The sequence below is a fragment of the Tenrec ecaudatus genome, chromosome 3, assembly GCF_050624435.1.
Source record: "Tenrec ecaudatus isolate mTenEca1 chromosome 3, mTenEca1.hap1, whole genome shotgun sequence".
NCBI lineage: Eukaryota > Metazoa > Chordata > Mammalia > Afrosoricida > Tenrecidae > Tenrec > Tenrec ecaudatus.
Window position 1 is genome coordinate 190,790,271 of NC_134532.1, and position 16,498 is coordinate 190,806,768.

Consider the following 16,498-nt stretch of genomic DNA (forward strand, 5'->3'; position numbering starts at 1 on the left):
TTTAGGAAGGAACGTTCTATGCCTGGTAACTGGTGTATTCTCAGCACATTTGACCTATTGTCATATAAAGTACCTGATAAAAAACAAAAAAGAACAAAAACACTAACTAGTAATTAATAGTGATTGTTGTGGAGTATGATGCATTTTGCTTTGTGGCAACTTTTACCTCAATAATAGTTGTGTATCTACATAATCAAAGGAAATATAAGGCCTCAAACTCTTCCTTGATTTGTTAGGGTTTCTGCATGTTTTGCTTTTGCATTCCTGTCTTATCAATGAATCATTCCAGTTCAATTAATTGTTAAATCCTTTGGAAATTCTGCATGTATTGCATCAGAAAGGCTGACTATAGAAAATATACTGATATTCCATGAATATCTCCACAGTTTGGCATTAACTTTATCTGGCTGGTGAAATACTGCGTGTTAGTTCAGCTGACCATTTGTATCCAGTATTTCTGGGGTTTTTTGGGGGTACAAATTAAAACATGAGATTTCATTCGGTTAAATTAAAAAGTCATTATAAAATTTCAATATTAAAATACAATTTCTACATTGTTAAAATATTAGTATATGAAGGTTCCTTACTTATTTGTATATTGAATCAATCAAAAGTTGACTAAAATCAGTATGTACACACACACATTATATATGTGAATTGTTGTGGTACCACTTAACTTTGATTTAAACATCACCTCTTTCTGATTTATTCATAAAAAGTGACTATTTTTCCCATAAAATTCTCATAAGCATAATAATTGATAAACAAAAACAAAAGCACTGTCTTACAGCCAACTCAGACTCTCCTTAGTTAAAAACATTTTACCAAAACTATGGTCCTAATATGAATTGTAGTCATTAATATTTACATATGTTAAAGCAAAAACAGAAATAAAATCATAGAGTTGGAAGACTTGAATCCACTGAAAGATCTCTTCATGTAAAGTGGTAACAAAAATCTATTCTTATTTTTGTGTACTCTTGATTGTTGTCTATATTTTAATTTAACCTGCAATATATTATCATGTATTTTCTTGTGATAATTAGAAGTTGGTTTTTCATGTTTTTGAGAAATATTATGAATAAGCATTTATTAAAATAGACAATATAAAGTCTACTTGGGATGGCAGAAGAATCTTAAGAAATGTGTGATAAATGTGCCCTTTTATGTGTGACATAGTAGCCTAATTAACTTTTGCCACATAATGTCAGCTCCCAATCTTTATATCAGAGTAGTCAGATAGTCTAATTTTTAGACATATTCATATAAACACAACTGGATGACAAACTGAAAATCCATTAAAACATAAAGCTTTGTGCTGATGACATTTTTTAAAATCAGTTTATTTGAAAGATAGATGTTTGTACCAGTGTAAAGTTCTGCTAATTTAACAAGGACTACGTGTTTACATTTAAAATAGATCCTATGGTAGCAGATAATTCCGTGAGTTTTTGGCTTTTTTCCCCCCACTGAAGTAGTTGTATTGAATCGGTGGGAAAGAATAATCAAAGTATTTCAAGAGTCATAAGTATATTCAAATTTTAGCTAATTTGAGGTGCATTTTGGCCACTTAAGTTGCATATTGAGAATGACCTATTATTTGAGAATGATTTCAGAGCCAGTTTTAGGAAGTAATATTCAAAAAATTTAACCATCACTTAACACACAGAGATACATCAGGTAATGAGGATTTTACACTTTTCAGATCCATTTGTACATAGACTGAGAGTAATCTAATACTTGTTGGCATTTGTTCATTCAATATTTATTCATATACTTCAGTGAATTAGCAGGTTGGATTTACTGGCATATGCCAAATTAATTTGTGTTTTGCTTAAAAAGGAATCCTTTCTTTAGCCTCTGAATATGAAATACAGCCAAGATGTAGAAATCTGTTATAACAACTTGTTTTATCTCATGTCAAGTACCTGTACATTTGTATTTGATGCAAACACATCTAATAGTTGTTTACATATAAAGAATCCACATAGAGCATGTTCACATTTGTAGTTCTTTGTGTTCACAATTAAAAATGTTTGAAGAAATATATCTGACAGGAGTTCAGAAGAGCATAGAGATATTGACAATTTCCTGGGTGTCAAATATAGTCTGATGCTTGCTTTATAAAGTCTTATATAGAAAATATAGTTTTATTGGAAATTTTTATTTCAATATGTTATATTTTTTATTGCAAATATTGAATTGAATAATTTTGAAAGAGACCAATGTCCCACAATGCCTTTACAGAAAAAGTTTACTAGTTCTTAGCATAAGGAAAATGAGAAAAATCTAAACTCATTGTTGAAGTAATGTTCCTATTTCAATAATAATATTTCTGTTCTTAGAAAAAATACCACTGCCATATTACTGCTGTATGTATTAAATTATTATTTCATTATTGTTTCTTAGAACATATTGAAAAATTATATTGCTGTATTTCTGTGCATTGTTAGTTGCCACCAAGTAGACTCCAACACATGGAAATTCTAATATAATGTACTGTAATAAAATTCGAAAGTGAAATGTACAATTGAATAAAATGTTACCTCTAACTCATGTTACCAATCCCTGGCACTTAAATCAATTTTGTGGTAATTGTGTATTTTGATCAACCTACAGGAATCATTTTCTAGCAGTATATATGACAATATTTTTCTGAGACTCATTGGTTTTCATTGGCTGATTTTTATAAGTATATGGTCAGGCCTTTGTTTCTAGCGTATTTGGGTCTGAAACTTCCTCTGAGACAGTCTCCATGAGCAACACTGCTCCTATTTGGAGTAGGTATGGAACAGTTTCTTGCATTGCAGCCATAGCAAGTGGGTTAGGCTGGATTGACTAAGAAACAAATCCAGTGACACTCATATATGTGTAAGAAAGAGCCTCATGAAGCATGTGGACATTGGGCCTCCACACAAGTACTCACTCAATGCAAACATACTTGTTCTACTAACTGGGCACTCTTTGATGCTCACCTTCCTGACACGATGGCTGAAGACAAAATGGGTGTATAAATAAATGTGGTTAAGAAAGATGATGGATCCGGCTGTCAAAAGATATAGTGCCTGGGGTCCTAAAGGCTTGAAGGTAAACAAGTGGGCCTCTATCTGAGAAGTAACGAAGCCCACATGGGTGAAGCAGACCAGCCGGTGTAATTCTGAAGTGTCAACGGGATCAGGTATGAGGTATAAAAGATCCAAAACAACAACAACAAAATCATATTAATGTGAATTAGGGGGAGGGCAGGGTGGAGACCCAAAGCCCAAGTGTAAGCAATTGGACATTCACTTTCAGAATGGTTACAATGAAGAGACAAGGTAATCAGGGTTCAGTATAGCACTGATGAAATACACAACTTTCATTTATCTTTTTTATCATTTTATTAGGGGCTCATACAACTCTTCTCACAATCCATACATACATCAATTGTGTCAAGCACATTTGTACATAGGTTTCCATCATCATTCTCAAAATACCTGTTTTCTACTTGAGCCCTTGGTATCAGCTCCTCATTTTTCCCTTCCCTCTCTGCTCGCCCCTCCCCCCTGAACCCTTGATAATTTATAAATTATTATTATTTTGTCATATCTTAAACAATCCGACATCTCCTCTTACCCACTTCTCCACTATCCTTCCCCCTGGGAAGAGGTTATATGTAGACTTTGTAATCTGTTCCCCCCTTTCTCCCTCGCCTTTAGTTCTTTTTAATGCTTCCCCAACCCCACTATCATGACCCCAATTCTACCTTACAAATATGGTTATACCAGAGCATGTACACAGGTACAGATTAATGTTCACAACACAGGGAATCCAGGACAGAGAAACCCCTCAGGACCAATAATGAGAAGAGCGATACTAGGAGGGTTAGGGAAGGTGGAGGGAGTAAGGAGGAACTGATCACAATGATTGACATATAAGAGGGTGAAAGGAGACAGCGGTTGGTGTAAGACAGGAAATAAATAATAATTTATAAATTATCAAGGGTTCATGAGGGAGGGAGTGGGGGAGAAAAAAAAGAGGAGTTGATACCAAGGGGTCAAGTAGAAAGAAAATGTTTGGAAAATGATGATGGCAACATATGTACAAATGTGCTTGACACAATGGATATATGTATGGATTGTTTTAAGAGCTATGAGAACCTCCGATAAAATGATAAAAAACAAGAGCCTTATATCAAGAGATAATTGTATGTAAAGCAAATATCCCAGGCCAGGCCACTCAAGTCCATAAGCCCAGTACTAGCCCATAAGCCCCTCCCCTCTACAGAATTGCACAGGCACATGCAATGAGGAAACATTCAGGAGGATGACCGGCTGGTGAGCAAAAAGTCTTGAGGATGCAATGGGAATGGAAGCATCACCAGAGCTCTGGCAGGTCTCAGCATGGCTCACCAACAGGAAGGCAAAAGCGGAGAGAGAGTGGGAAGGTTCACAGGACCCTCCTTATGAGAAGGTCATGCTCACAATGAGGCATCATCAGGCTGTGATCCGAATGGCAGGCTAGAATCCACCCCTACACTTTTATTTATCATGTTGACATAAGATTATGTAACTACCACAGCAAGTACAAAAAATAGAAACCAGATTTAGAATGATATTGAAGTACAGGAAGACCTAAATTATATTTTAACGTGTAGTGAAAAGTAAATTAAATAGCAATAATAAAATGCTGAAAAAATTATTTATGTAAACATATCCATTAACTCTGTGCTCTGTGATTTCTAACATCTTATTTATAACAAAATACCAATAGCTAAGCTGTATAAGCTCACCATATGTGTCCAAAGCATTTCTCATTTAATAACTCATCAACTTCTCACAGTAAATGATTATTATGAACTATTATAATCTGTTTTTTTCACAATAGAGGAAACTACTGACCTAAAAGGTTAAGAATTATTTTGACTACCAACAATAACCATATAAATATGGTCTACGGTTGGTTTTCTTTGTAAAAAAAACCCACATCTATATTTATTCTAGAACACTTCTTACTATCATTTTCCTTTCATAATTTGATGCTATGTTAACTTAAATGTAACACATAAATTAATTTAACATAATAGCAAAATGAATATACTCTAAGTTTATCAAGAACATTTTATACTTTTATTTTCAAATCAATAAAAGAATAAACAATCTTAAAATATTCTTCACCCACAAATTGGATGGTGCCTGACTACTAAAAGATATAACATCTGGGGTTTTAAAGGCTTTAAGTTCACAAGTGACCATCTAGCATTGAAGCAACAAGCCCACATGGAAAACACACACATCAGCCTGTGTCATCATGCAATGCTGACTGGATCAGGTATCGGGCATCAAAGACCCAAAATGAACAAATACATCAATTTGAATGAGGGAGAGTATAAGTGGAGAACAAAAACCCATCTATAGACAGTTGGGTATTCCTATACAAAAGGGTCACAAGAAATGAAGGTGTCATCCAGGGTGCATCATTGCACCGACAAAACACACAGCATTAAGTTTTTTAATGATTCCTCCCACCCACTATCATGACCCCAGTTCTATCTTACATACATGGATAAACTGGAGCATGTACACTAGTACAGATAAGAGCTCTCAACACATAGAAGCCAGGACAGATAAACCACTCAGGGACAGTATTGGGAATAGCGATACTATGAGGGTAGGGGGAGCTGGAGGAAGAAGGGGGAGACACAGGGAACTGACTACAATAATCAACATATTAACCTCCCCAGACCCTGCCCCCCCCCAGGAGATGAACAGAAGAAATGTGGGGGAAGGGAGACAGTGGGTGGTGTAAGATATGAAAATAATAATGAGTTATAATTTACCAAGGGTGCATGAGGATGGAAGGGTGGGGGGGAGCTAATAGCAAGGGCTCAAGAAAAAAGATAATATTTTGGAAATGATGATGGCAATGTATGTACAAATATGTTTAATGCAATTTTGTAAGAACCCACAATAAAATGGTGTATTAGCAAAAAAATTAATTTTAATGAAAGTGTGAACTTTTTCTCCACCCAATTATATAATTTTAGAGATATTCTGCAAAAAATAATAAAGTTAATTTGTGTTAAATATACTCAAAAGATAAATTCTAGACCCATAATCTATGCCTTTCAACTAAAGGAAAAAGGGACATCTTTTCTTCTTTTCTCTCTCTCTCTCTCTCTCTCTCTCTCTCTCTCTCTCTCTGTTTTTGAAGGGGTATAGGTTGGGGGTGGGACTGTTCAACTGAAAATAAAGTATTCATGGTGGGAATTTTCCTTTCACTATAACCAAATTATTTTTTATTTGCTTATTAACCACCACCAAATATTATATAAGTGTATCTTTATCCCTAAATATTCCAATAAATTATTTTAAAACCTACACCCTTCAAGTCAATTCCAACATATATAGTGTTTCAAAGCTGTAAATCTTTACAAGATTTACTATGGAGAGCCTAGAGAAAAAATGGGAATAGTAGAACACTTCATTGTGATCATGTGGAACATGTACAGGGATCAGGAGGCAGTTGTGTAAACGGAAGGAAACTTGGAATACTACATTCTTCCATAATGGAAAGGTGTGCATCAGGCTTCTATCCTCTGAACATACATATTCCATCTGTGTACTGAAAAAATAATCAGGGATATTGGATTATATGCAAAGCTGAATTGTATGAACAAAAACATGACATCCAGACTTAAGGAAGGCTTACTCACAATCTTTGATATAGAGATGAAACAATTTTGCTTGCTTAAAATGAGGACTTCAAGCAATTGCTGATGAAGGTCAAGAAATACGACCTTCAGTAAGCATTACAACTTAATATAAAGAAAAACAAAATCCTCACCACTTGACCTCACCACTTGTAACATCATGATAAGTGGAGAAAAGACAGAAATTGTCAAGGATTTTGTCTTGCTTATTTCCAAAATCACTATTCGTGGGAGTAGCAGTCAAGAGATCAAACGACTCATTGCTTTGTGAAATTTGCTGCACAAGGACTCTTAAAGTATTGAAAGACAAGGATGTTACCTTGAGGACTAAGGTGTGCCTGCCAGAAGCTATGCCATTTTCAGTGTCTTCATATGCATGTTAGAGTTGGCTATTAAAGGAGGAAGACTGTAGAAAATAGATGCATTTGAACAATGGTGTTGCTGTAGAGTATTGGAAGTGCTATGAATTGCCAAAATAACACACAGATTTGTGTTGTATAAAGGATAACCAGACAGTGATGGAGAGAATTCATCTCATGTTCTTGAACAGGTTATCAAGAGAGCCCAGTCCCTGGGAAAGTGACCCATGCTTTGTAAAGCAGAAGGGAGGAGACAAAATGGAAGTCTGCAATGAGATGAATGGACACAGCGGGGCAGCAATACACATGACAATTGTGATGATGATTTAGGACTAGGTAGTGTTTTGTTTTGTTGTACATAGGGCACTATGAGTTTGAACTCAATGGCACCTTATAACAGATGAATTCAGGTATACAAGAGGATGGTATATATAATATGAAAATATTGTGTCATCTTATATAAAAGACTTAAGCATCCACTTCTTTTGTCTTGAAACCAATCCCCCACAGACACCAAGAGGTGAGTATTGATGTATGCTTACCACTTTGATAAAGAATTTCTTTAGAATAATCATGAAGATGAAGCAAAAAATGAATATTCTAGGAATAGTGATCATCAGTTAATATGGTTCATGTTTATTTTTATGTTTTTCTCTGATAGGCAAAGATAAAATAAAGCATGTTGCTGTTTTGCTATTGTTATCGTTGTACAGTAGTATTTATCAATGGAGACAACATATCATTTTGCTATGATAGAAATGTCCCGTATACAGTTTGCCACTGTCTTATGTGTTTACTACAAAAATTATCATATATATACTCGTGTATAAGCTGAATTTTTAATCACATTTTTATGCTGAAAAAGCCCCTGTTGGCTTACACTCTACAGTGAAGGTCCCACTTACCTGTTCTCCTGTGCGGGTGTTCTCTGGTCTCCCCAGTTCATCGCGGGGCACTGGTAGCCTTTGGGGTGGTCCGATGACTGCTGATATCAGCACTCTTCTTTTCTCCTGCACGCCCACAGCCTCTGTGCTGCCCATGCCCTACTGGGCAAGAACCTGCCCACTTCTGTGTGCTGACACCTGGGGTGCACTGCATCCTTGTCAGATGAATGTTGGATGCGGCAGCTCTTCTTCTCCCACACAGGGATATGACCAATGACGTAACCTTTACAGTTTTACAGATGTTTGACCACGCCCCCTTGCTCCGCCCAAGCATTGCTGAATACAAACAAGTACCAGTATATCTCTGGTCTTGGATATGCAGTACGTTTATTTATAGTAGTTAGTCTGCTATATTTAATGTTTTATTTTCTAATTAGCTCCTATCTGGACCCAGTGTTGACTATGCTTGCAGAACACAGTGAATACACAATGCAGTGTCTATGCTATGACAGCTAACACAGGCTGCTCTATGCAAATAGCCATGTCAACACATTCTAGAATATCATCAACCTTTGTTAGGTCTCAAAGGATGCAAGCTGCATTGTGTACATGCGGTAAGGCCGTGTATGTAGTAATGCAGGGCATGCGGTAAAACCGTGTGTATATTATGAACCCTAGCCCAGGTTGTTCTATGCAAACATAATCATGTCATCAGATTCTGGAATATTATCATACCAAACTCTGCAAACCCTGAATTAATGTCTGCTTCCTTGGTGATCCAGCATGTTTTGAGTCTAATGGTGTCTTTTGAGTGCGATACTTTTGGGGAGTATCTGTTTTCATGGTGAAGTCTATCTGTTTTCCTGCATTCTATTGCCAATTGATATAGTTGCCTGGACACCACTGTTTTTACTGTAAATGGACTTCTTTTAAGAATTATCACCAGGGCAAATTTTTGGAGTAGGGCTTATGGTATATTTTTAGAATTCAATTGTTATGGTATGGCATTCTTTTTCAAAGTTCTTTTTTTTTAATCCTGTTAGAAATGGATCCCAATAATTCTAATCCTGGACCAAAACAAAAATGCAGGTCATACGAACCTGGTTTCAAATTTAGGGCTGTGTCAAGAGCAGAAGAAAGCAATATAACAGTATTGCAAGCAGGGAATTTTGTGTTGACGAAAAACAAGTGAGGGAGGGGTGGGAAATGAAAGCTGACTTGGAAAAGATTCCAGAGGCAAAAAAAGCTCAACATGGAATAATGACTTTATATGGGGCTCTAGAAACTGAATTGCATAAATGGGTATGGAGTGTCATCAAAATAGTTACTGCTTTTATTTTCCTCTAGGAAAGAACTAGGAGGAAAAGGGAATATAGAGGTCTAAATAAAGGCATGTACATATGTAAATATATTTATTTATGAGGATGTGGAAATAGATCTATATGCATATATGTACAGGATTAGTATTAAGGTAGCAGATGGACATCGGGCCTCCACTAAAGTACTCTCTCAATGCAAGAATACTTTGTTCTATTAAACTGGCATTCCATGATGCTCGCCTTCCCAACATGATGTACTGAAGACAAACCAGGTGCATAAGTAAAATATGGTGAAGAAAGCTGATGGTGTCTGGTTACCAAAAGATATAGCATCTGGGGTCGAAGGTAAACAAGCAGTCATCTAGCTCAGAAGCAACAATTCCCACATGGAAGAAGCATACCAGCCTGTGTGATCATGAGGTCCTGAAGGGATCAGGTACCGGGCATCATCAAAACAAAAAATCATATCATTGTGAATGATGGGGAGTGCAGAGTGGAGATCCAAAGCCCATCTCTAGGTAATTAGACACCCCCTAAAGAAGGGTTGCAGGAAAGAATGAACCAGTCAGGGTGCAGAGTAGCAAAGATGAAACATAAAACTTTCCTTTAGCTCCTAAATGATTCCTCCCCTAACTATCATGATCCCAATTCTACTTTACAAATCTGGCTGGACCAGAGGATGTACACTGGTACAGATAGGAACTTGAAACACAGGGAATCCAGGGCAGATGATCCCTTCAGGACCAGTGGTGAAAGTGGCGGTACCAGGAGGGTGGGGTTGAAATGGGGAACCGATTACAAGGATCTACATGTGACCTCCTCCCTGGGGGGTGGGCAACAGAAAAGTGGGTGAAGGCAAATGTTGGACAGTGTAAGATGTGACAAAATAATTTATAAATTATCAAAGATTCATGAGGGGGGGGGAGAGGGAGGGGGGCAAATGAGGAGCTGATGCCAGGGGTGTGCTTAAGGGGAGAGCAAATGGCTTGAGAATGATGAGGGCAATGAATATACAGATGCGCTTGACACAATATGTAGGTATGTATTGTGATAAGAGGTGTATGAGCCCCTAATAAAATGATTTAAAGGGAAAAAATGGTTACTGCATAACACACATGGGAATTCACTTACGTGACCTTCAAATGGCTAAGGACAACAAATTAAAAGCACCAGGCATTGATAATTTTGTTGCATCAGCAGGATGGTGTACCTGCTTCATGAATAAGTTTGTCCTATGCTTATGACAAAGAACAAAGATTTCTCAGAGGTTTCCAAAAGACCCTGATGAAAAAGTGATGTCATTCCATTCATTCATCATAAAACAAAGAAGGACCCATAACCATGACCCGGGAGATATTGGGAATATGGATGAAACACCTATGACCTTTGATCTTCCAAGTAAAAGACCTGTGGCACGTTTGAGAGACAAAACTATTTTACTCAGAACCACAGGAAATGGGGGGGGAGGGGGTTGAAAGCATTTCAGTCATTCTGTCATATTTGGTTAATGGAACTAAGCTGCAGCCTGTCATGATTTTTAAAAGAAAGACCTTGCCTTAACAGGTCAAATCTGCACCATGAATTAGAGTGCGCGCACATATTAAAGGCTGTATGTATGAAGACAGAACAACAACAAAAGAGGCTGGAAGAAATTTGGAATAGACGACCGGGAGCAGCCTTAAAGAAAAAGCCACCATTGCTAGTTTGGGATATGTTCAGAGCCCACACACCTGATGACCTAAAAAAATTGGCAAAGTCTTCTCAAGTTACTTTGGCCGTTTTCCAGGTAGGTTTACATCTGTATTGTAGCCCCTAGATGTGTGTTTAAATAAACCTTTCGAAGACCATGTGCAAAAGATGTGGCATGAGTGGATGTCATTTGGTCAAGGCCAACTGACAAAAGTTCGAAATTTGATGAAACCCGACATAGAATTGATAGCAAAGTGGGTTCTTGATGCGAGGGAAGAGATTCCAGAGGACATGGCGCAAAGCACCTTCAAAAATTGTGACATTAGTAATGCTACGGAAGGTAGTGAAGATGGCACTTTGTATGAGAATGGCAGCAGTGATGGGGATGACTGCCAACTCGGTGATGACAATGTCAACGCTGATCACCTCACACCACTTAAAGCTGAAGCTCTGTCTGGACCTATGGACGAGGATAAGCAATCCAGTTTGGAAGGATTTTAACTCTTGTGTTTTAGCTTGGTTGCTGATTGAGCTAAGGTTTTTGTACTTTTAAAGTTATTGCTGATACCATTTTTTTTACCCTCTTTTCACTTAAAGAGCTAGTTTACTGTTTTTCTTTGAAATAAATATTCAAAAACATTTAACCTACAGATGCTCCAATCAATGTCATTTTATTGTTATATATTTTTATTTGGAAATTTACCAGTAGCTGCTACATTTCCCACTCTATGCTTATACTCGAATCAATAGTGTTCCCAGTTTTTGTGGTAAAATTAGGTGCCTTGGCTTATATTCAGGTTGACTTATACTCAAATATATACAGTAACTGCTTTGGATATTAAAAATATAATACAAAAATAAGTATTATTATCAATATTGTTTCAACTGATAGTATACATTCTTTGAATGATTCTTAAAATAGTTTATAAGTATATCTTTGTGTATAAGTACAGGATTCTGGTGATTAAGAAAAATGCAGCTTTTATAGTAAATCAAGGGAAAGAATGCTGCTAATTATTTCATATGCAGTTTTTGATTATCTAAATATCCACAACCTTTAAATGGAAAAGTATCCCTATTAATGTAGTAAGTTTGTGTGTGTTGTTAACCTTGAGGTCATTAACTGAAAACAACCAACCACTCTATTGAAGAAACAGGAGGCTCTCTGTTTCTATAAATATTAAAACCCTAAAATCCCACAAGGGCAGTCCTACTCGGACCTGTATGGTCACTGTAAATCAGAATCAGAATCAGAATTTCAGTTCAGTTTATTTTCAATCAAATGGAGTGAATATTTACTATCTGAATTATCTTATCAATTGTCAATCATCCTGAACTGAGTTTTGTGCAGACATTAAACATTGCCATATTCAACCCTTCTAAGATAATGGAAGAAAATAGTTAAGTAGGTTGACATATGATTATTGAAATTGTTGAAACCTATTATTATTTTTTCATTATCCAATGTGCTCATGAAATAGTAGACAAATGACTAAATAAAATGATTAAATAAAAAATTAATACACATACAAAAAGAAATAGTAGGTAAAATAAATTATTATTCAAATGTTCCTCAAGTGCAATTTTGAATGAGCAAATTTGCTGTAAAAAAAATTACTCTGTTGAACCCCTATCGTACTCTAAAGCTTAGGAGACTCCTACGGGCACCGTGATTAACTGTTAGGCTACTGACCCGAAAGTCAACAGTTGAAAACTTAGCAGGAAATGTTACTGGTAAGTCACTCAAATAGTCAAACACAGGCACAATTCAAAGATATAATAAGTTCGGTTTTAGATAACCACAATAAAATAAATATTCCATATTTTGTCACGTGACATTTTTTATTTCCCAGTGCTTACAATGAGATGCAGAGACACCAAATGAGCACATGTTGTTGAAAAAAGGACACCAATAAAATTGTTTCACACAGAGTTGCCATGAACTTACAATTAAACAACAACAACAACAACAAAACCCTGAGTATCTGCTGAGCAAGATGATGGGAAGTGCAATAAAATAAGGTATGCTTTTAAATAACATTTATAAAACATGTTACTTTGTATTATAAAATCTTTAAAATAAGCTAAACTTTTGAAGAACTTTTTATAGGTCCCTCAGTAATTTTTTTAGCACCTTAAAATGTATTTTGTTAGTAGACCAACATATTGTGTTTTATTTAAAAAAATAAATAAGCAACACTAAAAGTAAAGAAAAGGTCTCACTCCAATATAAAAGTCCTAGATTAAAATATATTTAAAATCACTGTTAACTTTAGAAATTTTTGAAGATAGCCAACAGATATACTAAAGCAATATAATAAAGAATTATAAATTAAACTTTGATAGTACAACATGTATTCCTTTAAATTCTAATATCTTTATAAAAATCCTGAAATAAACTATATACAAGTAAGTTTAAATAAACCATATAGACTCTCAACTAACCCAAGCTTAAAAAAATAATTTGAAAACCCAATACTGTGAACACATGAACAAAAGATAACTTTCAAAATCAAATAGTAAAAATAATGTTTTAAGTAGGAGATCTCTATTAGGAAAAAAATCAGCATTTTTTGTTTGTTGGTGTGTTAATATTTTTCTGTTTATGAAATCCAGGATAGGTAAGTCTATAGAGACAGGGTAGAAATGGGGATCTACTAATGATGATAACATGAGCAAAATATTTTAAAACTGATAGTGTTGATGACTGAATAGTTCTTCTTGATATGATTGAACTATTGAGTTGTATTATATGTGAATTATATGTCAACAAAACTGTTGAGGAATAAAAACAAATAAAAAATAAGTCTTCAAGAGGGTGACCCATAATGACATAACACTTCCGATATAAACCCTACTATGAAAAACCACAAAGCAAAACAAACCAAAATACAGAAAAATTTGAACGGGAGAGGATGTCAAGGAGTCCAGGAAGGAAGAGAATGTTTGCAGACGTATTGTGGTAGTGATTGTAAAATGTTGGTTGATGTGATTGAACTATGGAATGATATATGTCCTAATCCCTAATTAATGATAAATTGCATTATAATAAAATATTGTAAATTATATTATAATGCATTTATAATAATAAATTTAAAAATCAAATATGGATTTTATTTTTAAAAGAAACTTGCAGCCCCAATCAGAACCAAACTGACCCCGTACCTAGAAGTTTGGGCAACAGAGAACAACACTAAACCTAAAGCTTGGGGTGAAAGGCCGCCATACCATGCCCACACGGAAGCAAACCAGGGAGGAAAAGAGAAAGAGTAGGCCTAGACTCCATATCAGCACACCAAGCCTGGAGGACATGTCCCTGTATGGAGCTGGTAATGTACAAAGAGGACTGTAGGACCAGCAACAGCTCAAGACATGTTTTCCCCTAACTGGGACATACTGTGACAGAGGATAATGCTAGGGACACGTAACAAGGTATTAGTCTAGTCTGAACTCACCTCCCCTCCCCGACCTCCCATGCAGTGGGGCAAAACAAGATAAGAACATAACAGATCAGCAACAGGAGCAAACCCAAGCCAAAAAGACCCTAAAGAAACCCCAAAATAGACTTCAGGATGGGAGGGGCAGCTCCTGAAATCTCCCCAGGACCAGTGAAGAGATAGTTATAAAGGTCAGCGGACAGACCTGGAATTATGTATGTTCTTTCTGGGTTTTTTTTTTTCTTTTCAATCTTTTGTTTCCTTTTTGTCTGGTCTATGTTACTGCTGGTTAGCCTACTTATAAAAGATAGGTATGGTAAACAAGCTCTAGAAGAAAGCAACAGGACCCATGGTCCTGGAGGGACTTGGGGGGAGAAGAAAGGAGGGGGAAAGAAGATGTAAACAAGCAATGCCATGGACAGGGGAACAGTCAGGGAATTAAAATCAACAACAATGGGGCAGGAGGAAAGTAAAAGGAAAGAGCAGATCGATCTAGGAGGCAAAGCTATTGGTAGACGTATACACATAGGTGGTACAAATGTAGATGCATTCATTCATTCATAAAAATAGAGGTATTGGCCTATGTACATATATGTAGATGGCCATATACTGAGGTAGTGGATGGACTTCAGACCTCTGCTAGTACCCTTTCTTAATGCAAGAACACTTTGTTCTAACAAATTAGCATTCAGTGATGCTAACCCTCCCTGCACAATCTTTGAAGACAAAATGAGTACATAAGCAAATGTGGTGAGAAAGTGGATGGTGCCCGGCTACAAAAAGATATAGTATCTAGGGTCTTAAAGGCTTGAAGTTGAACAAGCGGCCATTTGGCAGAGAAGCAACAAGCCCACATGGAAGGAGCACACCAGCCAGTGTGATCATGAATGGTCATTGGACTTGATAACAGGCATCAGAAAACTCATAACAAACAAACAAATGAAATCATATTGTTGAGAATGATGGGGGGTGGGGCATGGAGCAGAGACCCGAAAGCCATATGTAGCCAATGGGATATCCCTTAATAGAAGGGTTACAAGGAAGGGATGAGTCAACCAGGTCTCAGTAAAGCACCAATGAAACACACAGCATTCCTCTGGTTCCTGGAGGCTTCCTCATCCTACACTATCATGGCCCCAGTGCTGCCTCTGACTGCAGACTAGTCTGGGGAATGTACACAGGTACAGATAAGAGATAAATGCTCATCACACATGGAATCCAGGAACAGGAATAGGAATAGTGATATCAAAAGGGTGAGGGGAAGGTGGGGAGGGAGAGGTGGGGGAACTGATTGCAATGATTGGCACAAAACCATCACCACCCCTGCCAATGGGATGAACAGCAGAAACCATGGGGGAAGGGAGAAAGTGGTCAGTATAAGATATAAAAATAATAATAATTTATTATTTATCATGGGGTCACGAGGGTGGGGGAGGGAAGAGGAGTTGATACCAAGGACTCAATATAAAGCAAATGTCTAGAAAAGAATGATGGAAACTACAAATATGCTTGATACAAATGATGTATGGATTGTTGTAAGGATTGTAAAAGCCCCCAATAAAATGATATTTTAATTTTTAAAAAAGCAATGGAAAGCCACTTAAGATTTGTGAATGAGGAAAACAAATTAATTAAAGTAAAATATTAAATTTACATGAAAAAATTGCATATTTATTCAAAAAAATAAAGCTTAATTTTTAACACTTTCACCTTATAAGGATAAAAAGTGTTCATGTGAAATTTCTAGGGTGAAGAAGTGTTTACAGGCCCCATATCTATGGTAATGGAAAACATTGGTAGAAAAATTAAACAGTCCTACAGTGCAAGGAAAAACAAATACAAAAGCCAAACTGCACAAATACTGGCTGATAGCTATGTTATGCTTAGGCAGAGACAAAAACAAAAAGCCCAGTTTCATTGATTATAGTCTGATTCCAGTGACCCTTCATGGATCTCTTAGTCTATAAACTTTTATGGGATAAGTCACTTATTTCTCCCAGTGTGACTGATGGGTTTCAACTGCCAATCTTGTGATTAGCCCCCCAGTGTTTAATCCACTGTATGATTCAACAAAAATCTGAGCAAGAAAAGTTGTGTATTTTCTAAACATGTAAGGCTC